The following is a 13528-nucleotide window of genomic DNA, read 5'->3' as shown; positions in this document are numbered from 1 at the left end:
ATGCAGTGCTAATGGTTAATTTGTAGTGGCATGTGTGTTCCTTGAATGTTTGTGAAGTTTCATGATTCACCATCACACAATTGAATCACTCCTTTTTTAAAGATATAGCAATATGTAATGAGATGAAGCAATGCTGACAGGGTTTTTGAAAGATACATTGTCCTCCACAGCCTATTCACTTCGTAATAATACCCCTTAAATTTGTTAATTTCTCACGATTTGGGGGCTAGAGTGAGTCCTCGTCAAATAATTTCAGTATTGACCGTGATTTAAAATGTTAATTACTGTGGAATTTGTCACAGATAGCATCAAACCACAGTGGTACTAATCTATGTCATGGATTTGAAACTCCTTTGGGAAGCTCATATTTAGACTAACTGCTGAGTGAACATGACTGCTAAGATTACAGAGACTGTGGACAGTGAGGAAAAGCAGTAATGCTCCTTCTAAGTAGAAAGTAAACAATAGGGTGATTGTCTGCTTACACATTGGGGCTAAACAGCCCAACTGCTGAGAAGCTCTAGGTAAAAAACCTCCTATCAGCAAGGAGTCTTGATGTTTTCTTCATGGAGCTAGATGTTGTCAAGGATTCAGCTGAGCCACCCTAGTGAGTGTACAGGAAGCAAAACAGGATATTCTTGTATAGGCCCTGTTTCATGTAATTATGCAACACTTGAACTCTTGTGTATATTCCAGAATGGGTAACACGCCTCTAAAAGGATCAGCAGCAGCTAGTGACTGAAATATTCTTATGAAAAGTGCTCTTGATTGAAATCAGTGTGTTTACATTTTCAGTTATTCTTTGGTAAGGATTGTTCCACCTCAATGCACCCTCAAAATTAAGAAATTATTTTCACCCGGTTTCATTTCCTGTGTTTTTTTCTTTTAACAAGCAATGTAAATAATTTCCACTGTCTCTTAAAAAGGAACAATAAGGCAAATGATCAGGAAAATATCAGTACATCAAATATCCTCAGATATTTCTCGGGGATATGCTGCATTTGATGAAACACAGACAAATTCCCTGAGAGGCAGCTGAGCAGAGGTTCATGCCCAGTGACTCCCAGATCTGTACTGGGGGGGGCTTGGATACCCAGAAAATCCTGGAATGTGCAGCAGGAGTTCTGGGCCCACTAGGTCCCTGTGTGTACTGCAGAAGCCAGAAAACATTGGAAGCTCTGGCTGGGTCTGCATGTGCATGCACGTGTGTATCTACATAAATACACTATCTGCATAAGCAGTGTGCTGGGTTTATTTAAATGATCTGTTTCAATTAGAGTCTCTTTTGTTCTGTTTCTGTAAATAAAAACCACATTTTAACTTTTGAATAATCTCTGGTTTTAATAGCCTGAATGCTGCCATGTCCTGTTTGTACCACAGATAGTAATGAAACTGCTTTTATGGGTAAGAATCAGGGCTGAATATTAGAAACTAAGCTTTGTTTTCAGCACTAAGTTTGTGTTTCATTTTTTTGTTTGGGGTTTTAAAGTTTTTTTTGTTTGTCTGGCAATAATGTTGCCCAAAGAAAAATTTTTTGCTAATACAAAGTAATGGACATCCTTCTGTGGTCTGTGGATTATAGCACACGCACAGATTTTTCCATCCTGTTATAAGACCACTCAAAAAAAAATCTGTCCTCCCTAAAACAGAAGAGGAAAAAACTCTGGATCCTTTATTTAAATAATAGCAGTAACCCCATGTTAGACTTTCCTTGTTTTCTAATCTGTATGCACAAACCCAAATTCTGCTGCTGAACCAGTGAATGTCAACCAGGTTGTAGGAGTGCAAATGATGGCAGAATATGGCAACTGATTTGTAATTTTTTCCTGTTCTCAGTCTTCAGTGTAGCTGATGCCAGATAGCCTGCATTGATCTGTGCTCATGCAGTTCGTGGTGTGGAAGTCAGAGGGAAACTCGCTTTAGTTCTCGTATCCCGCTTTTGTTACAGTTTGCACAGGGGCTATAACCGGAGCCTTTGCTACATTTTTTTTTTATTTGTGAGAGGAATGGAACTGCATTACTCTGAGAAATGAAATAGGAATATTAGAATGAGCAGAACAGGCACAAAACACAAATTTCTGTCATCTCCATAGCTTCAGGAATATTTTAATGTTGAAGATTTCCTAGAACTATTAAGCAGTTTCACAGATCTCTCCTCAGTTTCTTAAAAGCAAACAAAAATATCTGCAGAAGAAAAAGATTTTGTTTTTAAATAAGAGAGTCGGGTATTTTGTACTGGGGTGTCAGCAAGTGCTGATTTCAGTGCAAGGGAAGGAGTAAGACCACATGGCTGGGAACAAAGCAGGGGGGTGAGGCAGCTTCCCCAATCAACAGTGGCAAGCTGTCAAACTGGCTCAATTGTCATGTGAAATCTCAGCTATAGAAAGGATCTACGCAAGAAATCTTTTTTTTTTTTTTTTTACCATGCTTTTAGCCTAAAGAGTAACAGTTCTGTTAAACTGAGAAAACAACAATTTTAAAAAGTGTTCTGCAGAACCCCTGGTAAAGGTATGCATAAGGAGTCTTATTGTGGCAAAGTGAGGCTGGGGTGTTTTCTTATATGTATTATTGAATTTGGGCTTTTTTTCCTCCTTCTAATATGCTTTTTGTGCAGTCTTTTCTTTTTCATATTTGTCCTTTCTGTACTTTTCTTTCAGAATTTGTTTGTTTTGCCTCCTTTGTTGCTATTCATGATTAAGATTTAGACAGCTTCTTCATATTTGCTTATTCCAGGTGCTTTTGTTTTAATAGTCACCTTCAATATCTTAGTGCAAACTTTGTTATATTTCAAAATCTTGTATCTCTTGTTGTTCTTGCCCTAGTCTCATATTATTTCATGACCCTTTTCCAGAGTCTTGACTTCTTATTTATTTGGTATATTCTAAAGAAAACTAAGCTTCAAAATGCTTAGGAGGTATGACTAACAACAACAACAAAAGAAATAAAAATTTAAAAGAAATACAGATACAAAAATACTTTCATTTTTTGCCAGAGCTTTACAGTCCCCAGATTCTTTGGAACTTGTCACACACATCATTTTGAGTGCTTTAGATGCCATCATCTATGTTTCAGCAGTACATTACTTTCAAGAATTTTGGGCTTGAAACGTGGGTGAGAATAGCTGGGGGAGGGTGTCACGATCTCTGCCAAATTTAATTCTGGGGCATAATAAGAAGCTTTCTGAAAAAAATTGTAATTTTCTCTCTATCAAGCACAGCAGCCTGAGATATAGTGTAAATTATGGTGAACTCTTAATTACTTCTGGAAAGCTTTAAAAAAGCTTACCCTTCCCACCCTGTTCTTCCCAAATGTCTCTGGGAGAACTATCCTGGTTTCTATCCAACTCTTAAAGTCATTGCCACTTCTTGAGGTGCCTTTTCAGTACCCCCAGTGTCAATCTGATGTCAGCAGCTTCCCCTGAGCCTTATCACTGCAGGTTCCCACCAGTAGGTGTGGTGGACAGAGTGCTCTGAAAAGGTTAATCAGCAGCATTCGTTAATAACTAGGTAACAGTATCCAGCCTGCGGGCTACTGGTTGTTGGCAAATAGCTGGCGTGGTGCAAAGCTTGTAGTTTTTGTTCAACTGGTTGAGTGCCTTGTTGCCAGGCTTCCTGCTGGAGGAGGAGTTTGGCCGGATCACTGGGGTGTGTTGAGCAATGGCATTCATTGAACAGCGCTGCTGGCACCTCCGGGACTTCCCAAGGCTTCACATCTCCACACTGAGCTCACTACCAGGAATTCAGTATTTTAAGCAAGAACAGAATAGCCTTCTCAAGGATCCTGATTAGTGTTGGAGTGCTTCCACTGGTGCTGGTGTCCAGCCTTGCTAGGCTGAAACTCAGGAAAATTTTGTGATTTTCAGTAGTCTTTTGACACTTTCCATCCGCTCCCTCTCATGTGATTAGAAACATGGATAAACTCTCCAAGGGCTTACTGAGAAAGACACAGAGAAGAGATCAATTTGCAAAGGTAGGAAAAATCTCTGCGATGCACACTTGTGCAGCAGCACAGCGAGTGTCCCTCCCTGCAGTGCCACTGTCACGTACACACGGGTGAGCAAAGCTACATGACGACGCAGTAAATAAATAAGGCCTTTGAGTCAGGCTAATCACTGAGTAGGCTCAGCCTGGGTTAATGGCTGAGATCGTGTCCTATTACACTGTTGACTAATGTACTTTTCAGACAGAAGTTTGTACTGCAGACTTGGCCTCAGGTTTTCCTGGTTTAATATCTCTGTCAAAAAGGTGCATGTTCTTCATATATCTTTGTGTATTCATTGCATTTTCTAGGTTAGACAAAATATTATTTTTCTTGCTGGATTCTATATTAAGATGAAAAACAAAACAAACAAAAAAGAAAATTACAAACTTTCTGGTTTTGTTTGGAACCACAGCAACAAAAACAAAGAACAGAATAATTTTTTGAGGCCCTGTAATTACAAAAATAATATTTGAATTAGCTTTTGAGATTTTTAGCCTTAGTGTATCAGACTGATATTTTTCAAACAGGCTTATGGCTTACTCCAAGTGATTTTAGCAGCTCCAGTGGGGCTAGTTATGGTGTGAATTATTACTCAGCGTGAGTAAGGAGATCAGAACTAAGCCTAGATATGGTCAGAAGGAGAGAGGGTTTTGTCTGATTTGTCTATGATAGATCTGCCCTGCTGCTAACTCCCTGGTCTTTCATTTAGTTGCTTTTTAGAGACTTTTGTTAAGACTTGCAAGGAGTCCTGAGAGGACAATTGAGCTTTTATGGGTTTTTTTGCAGAAGCGGGAAGAAAGAAGCAAGTTGCTGGTTTTCTGCTATTGTTGATTTATTTTATGCTTATCCTGCAAATATTTCTTTTTAAAATTTATTCTTAAAAAAACCCAAATCAACAAAACAAAAACTGCAAACAACCAAGAAATGTAAATTGGGCTTTGAAGGAAGTAAGATGGTGAGCTTCAAGGTTGATCTGCAGATAAGGATTTCCCAAATATACAACATTATGATCAGCTCTTGTAGCAAGGAAGGTTATAGCTTTTGTTTTCTAAGAGAACTGATTTCCACGTGAGCTTGACGCAGTTTAGAAAGGTTTAACAACTAGAGAAATCAGATTTTTTTCACAAGATGCTATAAAAATGAAACTAACTAGTATAGACTGTTAAACTTAGTGGCCCACTTGCTGGGCTCAGTTCCACAGAACGGACCTGAGGGCTTCCCTCAGGCAGCCTCAGGGTCCAGCTTCCCCTTGCACAGGGAAATCTCCTGGCCAAAATCCAGCTGTGATGATCCCCTGGGACCAGCTCACATCAGGCTGGGCCTTCCCAACTCACTCTGCTCTCGGAGAAAGCTCCAGTTCTGGCAATAGAAACAGCTTCTCTTTGCCAGAAACTGTCTCCTATTCTCTTGTCCTTTGTGGTGCTTGTATTAAATAGTTACAGCAAACCAGAGAATCTGTGCTGCAAGATGGTCAAGAGAATTTATGGCCTTTGGAGCCGATGGGACTAAGTTTGCTCAGGATCATGCCCTTAGTTAGCGTCCTGCAGCAAAAAGGCCTAGAGTTTAGTAAGGAAACTCTCTCAGGGATTTATAGTATTGATGACTGTAACCAAGCCTGGCAGCCCTTGGATCTTACAGCTCTCTCTGGGCCTAATCAAAGGCCATTGACGTAAACTAAAACATTTGACTTCAGAGAGTTGTGGATCAAACTCTGCGCCTACACTGACTGGGTTTGCCTTCCCCTCAGACACAACCTCACTTTAAATTCTTTTCTTCTGACAGGCCTGTAGCCTCATTCCTCTCGCTTAAGTTGGGAGGGCATTTCACAGCTCTCTATAATGCCCAGAAGTGACTTTTCCCTTCTCAAGGTGCAGTTTCACATTATACCTAATTCAGTGTAACTGCTGGCTGATCCCAAAAGCCCCATCCCTGTTTTACTGATATCAGGTTTAAAGATCATATAATCCTGGCAAGATGACTTGACACAAAATTAACCCAGTCCAACACACATCCCCTCTGGGCCATTTGTGTCCCTCCACCATGACAAAATCCCTCCTCCCAAAAAACTAACCAAAAAGCAAACCACCAAACCCAAAATGCCACCATCTTTTCAGCAGTTTTCAACATTTGCCATGGATTAGTGTAATGTGACTCTGTGCCATGAGTCTCAAAAACTCTGCCAGGGGCATTACATAAAAGCAAAGTTAATTTGCATTAAGGCAGAGAACCCAGACAAAGAAAACATTAAGAAGAATTCAAATGAAAATGATACGAAAGGTATCATTACCAGCATATAAGGCCTAGTCCAGAAGTATTAATTAGATACTGATCCGAAGATAATGGTTAAAATGGATATTACAAGTGTGAAAACTACCCTTAATTTATGTTATTATACTTAATGTGTTTCTCCTCTTATTTTTTGCTCAACCCAGTCAGCTGTCAGTCAACATTTTTAGCATCTTGTTGTTAAGAGCTAGTTCTTCATTTTCAACCAAGTGTTCCTGGGCCACTGCAGATCTAATGTCACAGTAAACAGGGAATGTTTCTCCATTGTTTTCTTTTTCTCCTACAGACCTTGGTGTTTCCTTTCAAGTCCATTGTCATTGTTAACAAGCTAGTTTTTACTGCATTCTTTTGTCCAGGCATTGATGCACAAATTACTTCAGATTTACGCTATTAGCTTAATTGTTTTTCTTCACTTTAGATATAAACTCATTTTAATTCCTTTTTTTAGATTTAGATGGTGTAAATGTCATCTACTCCCATATTATTCCCATTTCAAAGCATACACTTGAACCTCACTTAATGTCTTGAACTCTTTTGCTTCATGTATGCATATTTTGAAAATAAAAACTCATAAAAAGACTACAATAACTATTAATAACCTCTAAATTTCAACATGTCTTTGTACCCCTATTGGGAATCTAAGCAAATGTTCTCAGTTTCCCTTGACACAGTAATGAGGAATTCTCCCTATGTGTTCTCTCTTCTCTATGTCTTGAAAATTAAAGTTGTGTCTTTAGCTATAAGATGTGCAGCCCATCTTTCTGAAAGATAAAGTTTATATCAGATTCAAGCCACCCAGCTGTTTCAGAGCTCTCCTTTTATATCAGGTTTTTAGATTTTTTTGAGTGGAATCTGACTTGCATATTAAAATCCATATTAATCATAACTTTTTGTGTTACTTAATAGGAGAGGTATTATTCTTTATCTTACATTCTGATTTACTATTCCAATTTTTTAAATGTGAGAATGTGTTCAAATTCCTATGGCAAAAATCACTTAGAAAGTAAGAAGCTACTTAAAACGAATGAAAGAAGTTATTTTTGAAAGCTGGAGGTGAAACATAAAGCTCCTGACTGCTTCCTTGCAATGAAATGTCTTGCATTTGCCAGTAGTTTCCTAGTGGTGGCTTGTTCTGCTCTGATGTAAATTAAATGTGTGATGCTAGAAGCTAAGTCACTTAGGTATTGTCACTCCGAGCAAAGGAGCTACTAGAACCTTTTGGAAGAGAGATCTACAGTTTCCAAACTCACCAATAAGGAAGCAGGTTTTTTACTTAGCAGATGTTTTTCACTTTGTATCTTCTGTGTCAACTGTTACCAGCAGAAGTCCTCCCACTTTCATCCGGGAAGCTAGAGGTTTGGTTTTTATGCTGTGTAACATAGTTTCTTATTCAGGTAAATGGAAAAGTATATTGGAATGTCTTCTTATTAATTTGTTGGAAGAAGCTGAGGTCCTTGCCACTCAGATCCTTTTGGAAATCTCAGCTGTGTGGTATTTGTGCACTCATGTCTCTGGAATGTAACATCAGTGAGAAAAGGCACCAACTCTCAAGACAGCGTGACTTACCATCACCTTCCTTGAGAATTAGTCATTCCTTTGTTTTACTTCATGAAGTAAATTAATACAAATAAGGATTTGCTAGCAATGCAGTGTTTAAAAAATATATGGGTGGGCTTAGAAGTCGATCAGAGAATATCTGACTGGAGTATAAATGTGTGGGAAGTGTAAAAATTTTTTCTTCATTTCCTTTATATTTCAGCTCTGGAAATATCTGTGTAAATACAGCAATCCCATTGTTTACTCATACATCTGGGATCTCCATAGAGAAAAAAGGCCTGGGAAACACCAAGGCTGGTGGGAGCAGGGTGAGAAACACGTTCTTTGCAGAGGGTTTTTCATATCTTCTTTTGCTTCCATTGTCAAACTCAGTGACTCTGTGCTTGCAGGAAGAACAAGGGTGTCTTTATACAGATGTGGAAGCTCCCCAAAGACAGAATTTTGTCTGTACTATCAGAGCAGAAAATTGTGCAGTGCTGGCTACAGATGTGTAGTGGGTTGATCTTGCTTAGATGCCCACTAAACCACTCTATCACTCCTCCTACTTAACTGGACTGGGGAGAGAAAATAAGATACAAAACAGCTCATAGGTTGAGATAAGACGGTTTATTAAAGCAAAAGTATGCACAAGCAATGAAAAATCCCAAAGATTTTATTTCTTACTTCCCTCCAGCAAGTGATGTCCAGACATTCTCAGAGAGTAGATTTTCAGTACAGGCAGTGGTTGCTCTGGAAGGGAAATGGAAATAACAAATGACCCTCCTTCCCCCTTCTTTTCTTAGCTTTTATATCTGAACTTTATATATGACCAATGTCATATGGTATGGAATATCCCTTTGGTCAGTTTAGGCCAGTTGTCCTAGCTGTGTCCCCTCCCAAGATTCTGCCCAGCCTTCTGGTGAGGTGGGAATGTTGGAGAGACAGCTCTGATGCTGTGCCAGCGCTGCTCAGTGGTGGCCAGAACATTGGTGTGTTATCAACAATTTTCTAGCTACCAGTGCAAATCACAGCAGTGTGAGGGCTGTGCTATCCGTCTCAGCCAGACTTGACACAAGATGTGACCTCTGTAGGCTCAGCAGCACTTTCACATTTAGCTCCAGATATTAGGACGTTCAACTCTGTCAACCTTGTGTTGTCACAAGCTCCCTGTCAAGTTCCCAGCTTTTCTCTATCCCCTCTTTCCCACTGATATTTTTTCTCAGAATCTGGGGAGATGTAAATAAGAGAATAGATGCTGTTGCAGTGAAAAAACAAGAGGATCATTCCCAAAGCCCCTTGCATTTCCCTAGGACACCTTTAAGCACTTTGGCCAACTCACACCATGTGCACAAAGATCTTTTCAAGGTCACAGCACCTCCAAAATACCAGCGCTCTTGCCATGCCAATACCAACCACTTAAATTCTTGGCTGCATCACTGAGGAAAAGCTTGAACTAGTGACTTCCTTGTCACATGCAATGTAGGCCAAACATGCCTTCATAACATCCAAAACATTGTCATCAGGCTCTGGAGACTGTTATGTTCTGTTATGTTCTGTGGGCTTTGGCCCTGGCCTGGGAAATTTATGACCTAGGCTCAGCTTTATGTTCTGCCAAATTCAGTGTGAAAACTCCTCAGAATAGAGCATACCCAGCAGGCTACATTGAGTATGAAAACAAATGTTTTAATACTATTTTGTTTCTGCAGATCTTTGAAAGGCTTTTTATGTGCTCAAAGCAAGATAACAAGTTTCAAAACCTGAAAAAAATTATTTTATATCTTTCCATCAGTTCTAATTACATGACCTTTCCCAAAACAGGTTCTTTCCTTCTTAGAAGCCATGGTAGTGGCTAAAGACATGGAAACTAATTTTCCCACATAGTTAATTCTACTGCTGAAAGTCTTCACTTTCAGTAATTTCCATTTGATTCTATGTGGAGGGATAGAATGTTAGAAAATATAGTGCAGAAGGCAGTCTCACACCTGAGGAGTTGCAGCTGTACTAATCACCAAGGATTAGGAACAGGCCTGCCCTTCATAGGCCACAGCTGTGTCAATAAGAAGATGAGTGCTACAAAAGAGTGGGTTAGCTGGGTGAGGAGAGTTGGAGTTTGTTGGCTGTACTGAAGAAGGAATCAGTGCTGTGAAGGGCTGCCCATGAGAAATCACTGTGAAGGTATGGGACCTTTGCAATAAGATGCCAACAATTCTATGTATTCCCTGCTGAATAAAAAAGCAAAGAAGGTATCTTCAAAGTTAAAAGCTTTTCTACATCTCCTTATATACAGGAATTAGTATAACATTTGCCTTTCTCAGAAATAAAAACTCGAGCCAGAAGATTTGCAAGTTCCCTTGTTTTTACTCATTTTTATAGGAAAAAAAATCTTAAAACTCATTCTGTGAGTGTAAATTTCACTGTTAAGTGCAGATGAGAGCACATTATGAGGTTTCCCTGTGTATTTTGCTCTCCTTACCTGATTCCCCTGGGTCTTTTGAATCCAGGTATTGCATTCATAACTTCTAAAAATCCTTCCTTTGAAAGTTTGCTTAGTGTTTCCTTTTTCTTTTAATATGCTAAAATTGTTTGGTTTGGGGTTTTTTAATTACCTTTATGCCAATGTGTACTATGAGTGTAAAAAAAGCTTTATCAACTTCTTTCTGTTTGCAATTTTATTCTGAGATGGTTGTTCCCAGAGCTATCCTGAAATTTCTCCCTCAAGACAAAACAAATTTTTCTCGTTAGATATAAAAGAGTACTTTTTCTTATCCAAAATTAAATATTCCCAGGTGAAATACTGTCTTGTATTCAGAATACTGCATTTTATCATCTTAAGAGAAAGGTATCCAGTCTCTCTTCTAGCTCATATAGTAGAAAGATAAGCTGTAGGACTTAGTCATGGTGAGAGGCTATCTAGAACAGAAGCTAGACAGTGTTAAAGGAATAAAGTAAGTATTTATTTAAAAAACCTTCAAAGGATACACCTTGGGCAGTACAAGAGCCTGGCTAAGTCTATACCCAAGAGAGATGAGGGATCACACATTTTCACACTTTTATAAGTTACATATTGGGGTTAATTGTCCAATTACAGCTTCAGGTTATGAAGTCTCATCCTTCCAGATTGCTCTCCTCAATTCCCTGTTGTTTACACTTTTTGGGCCTCAAGCTGTAATAGTGTCCTTGGTTCTTGGGCTGGAAAAGAATTGTTTTGTCCAACCAAACTGTGAAGAGAACTTGCTGATACACTATATGAAGTTCAGAGTTATATACTAATGCAGTGTAGAGTCTGGAAAATATGGTAGCTAAAACTTAAGGCATCAATGGAGCTGGGTTTCCTAGAATCATAGAATACCATGCTGAAGGGGACCTGCATGTTGTCTGTAACCCTTTATTCCATTCCATGCTTCCTCAAACATTTCCTCAAGCACTGAATTTTAGGTGGGAGGAGGTAGGAAAATAAAACTGAACCTTGCACTCAGAAGGCCATCAAGTCTGACGTTCCTTGATGAGGATCAACCTTCCAGGCAAGAGACCAACCAGCAAGACAGGCTGGCTCTGGGCCTCTTGGGGGTGGGCACACTTAGCATGGCAATGGAGCAGTATCTTACATCTACCTTCTGTAATAGAAATTGTTTCCCACTTTCATAAGTGAGGGATGTTTCCCCTTATTTCCAACTGACTAAAGTCGTGGGGTAGTAGAAAGGAAGGTGTAACTTTTGAAGGGAAAAATGGTCCCCATTTTCTAGAAGAAGCACAATAAAATAATTGTCTTCTATTTGTTAAACATCTATTCACGCATCATTTTTTCAAAAGCAATGGTGTATCTACAGCAGAAAAATGCAAGCATAATCTTTAGCAAATTCTAAAGCTGTTATGGTTAAGCTGCAGACTTACACATCTCAGTCACACTATCTTTTAGTGAAATGGGTTAAGCTTTCCTTCACTGTACGAACAGATAAAGTGTACTGTGCTTTTCCTTTGTTATAAGTCTTGCCTAAAACTTTAAAATAACACATTGAAATAAGTTATATCTATTCTTGACTTATTAAAAAAAACTGTGTAAAAAGAAACTGTCCTCCATGGGCCTGTAAGTTTAGTGCTGACATGACTCTTTTATATGGCCCATTCAAGATAGATGATAAAAGAAAGTAGATCTTTTTCTGTGTTGGAGATCCTTGAAAAACATAGTTTTAAAATAACTACAAACTTTAACCCTTGAGGAAATTTCTTTCTAACGTTGTATTTTTTTGACCAAAGTATTAAGGAAAGCTGTTGAACCTCAACTTCTCTTTACTCCCCACACTTTGAAAACATTATATTTCTAAATGAGTGACCATTGCCAACCTGAGCCAGAGGGCAGCATTCACCACCTTTTGGCATACTGCAACTTCTGATGAATCTCAGCTACTTTTTAACTCCTCTTTCTCTGTACACTACCATTCAATGCATTTAAAAATGGCTTGCCTCATATGGCCTATTGCAAAATTGTTAAATGAATAAATGACATTGCCATTAGTGTTCAGTTATAAATACATTTGAATTTTAAACTGAACATATGCTGCTTCTTTCCTTGAAACTACCAGCTTTTTCGTGCAAAAACTGTGCCACAGACCCAGGCATGCCATAGTAATAAAATTTAGGCTTGAGGATGTCAGAGCGCTTTAAAGATGGTATCATTATCTGAATTTGATTCATTAGATACTAAAGAAGTTTCTTACTTGAGGCTGCATAGTGATCAAAACTGATACAGGAATAGAGCTCCTCTGTCTTAGCTGTGATCTTGATTTAGTTCCTCCTTTACTACTCTGAGTATCAATTTCAAAATAAGCTTTTATTTATGGGTTTGGTGTTTTGTTGCAAAGCTGTTGTTAATTTTGTTTCCTTTGATAATATTAAGTGTCTTCTATCTCAGCTTAAAATCAAATTTCTACTGCCAATTCAGGCTGGAGAATTCCTTGAATACTTAGTTGCTTGTAACTCCAGTTTCACAGTCTCCTCCCCCATAACCATTACATAATCATTTCTCCCAATAAAATATTTTTGATCAGATCAGAAATGTATGAAAGGCTAGAAGATATTTCTTGGCTTCAAGACACATGCAAATAACTTATTTCAGAGAGAGCAAGTGATAAGATAAACAAGTTAAAAAAAGAAAAAAGTAATGAAACACTTGTCTGCTTCATTTGGCAAAGAATAAGTCTGGAGATTTTATTGAATATCAGGAGTGAGCAGAGGAGAAAGTAAGAGAGGGAGGTGGATGCAAAGATTGTGTAGGGATGGGGACACTTTGTTCTCAGTTCAGTTTATGGAAATACATACTTAGCCATATCGTCGAATCCTGAAGTAACTTTGCTAAACCTGGTGGGAACTTGCTTGCATTACCTGAAGTATTTTTGCTTGCATTACCTGAACATTTTCTGTGTTGATTTCCAAAGAATGTCTGCAGATTTGAATGAGGATAGCTGAAAGTAAAGCTTGGCCAGAATTTCCCAGATGATGATGAGAGGGTTTTAACTGTGTTTTGTTTCACAGTAAGTGATGAGGGAGTTTTAATCTGCAGTGGCTAAGATCAGTTTGAAACCATTTGCAGCTGAGTACTGGCCATCACTTTGAAATTTAAGAGAAACCAAACATATTTCAGGAGATTTATTTCAATCACAGATAGAAAACAATGGGGTCCCATGGCAAGCTGGGAGTCTGCTCCTTTTAAAGGAGCACATGCCACTTC

Source organism: Agelaius phoeniceus, chromosome 8 (genome assembly GCF_051311805.1).
Source record: "Agelaius phoeniceus isolate bAgePho1 chromosome 8, bAgePho1.hap1, whole genome shotgun sequence".
Classification (NCBI taxonomy): Eukaryota; Metazoa; Chordata; class Aves; order Passeriformes; family Icteridae; genus Agelaius; species Agelaius phoeniceus.
Note: the sequence above shows the minus strand (reverse complement) of the source record.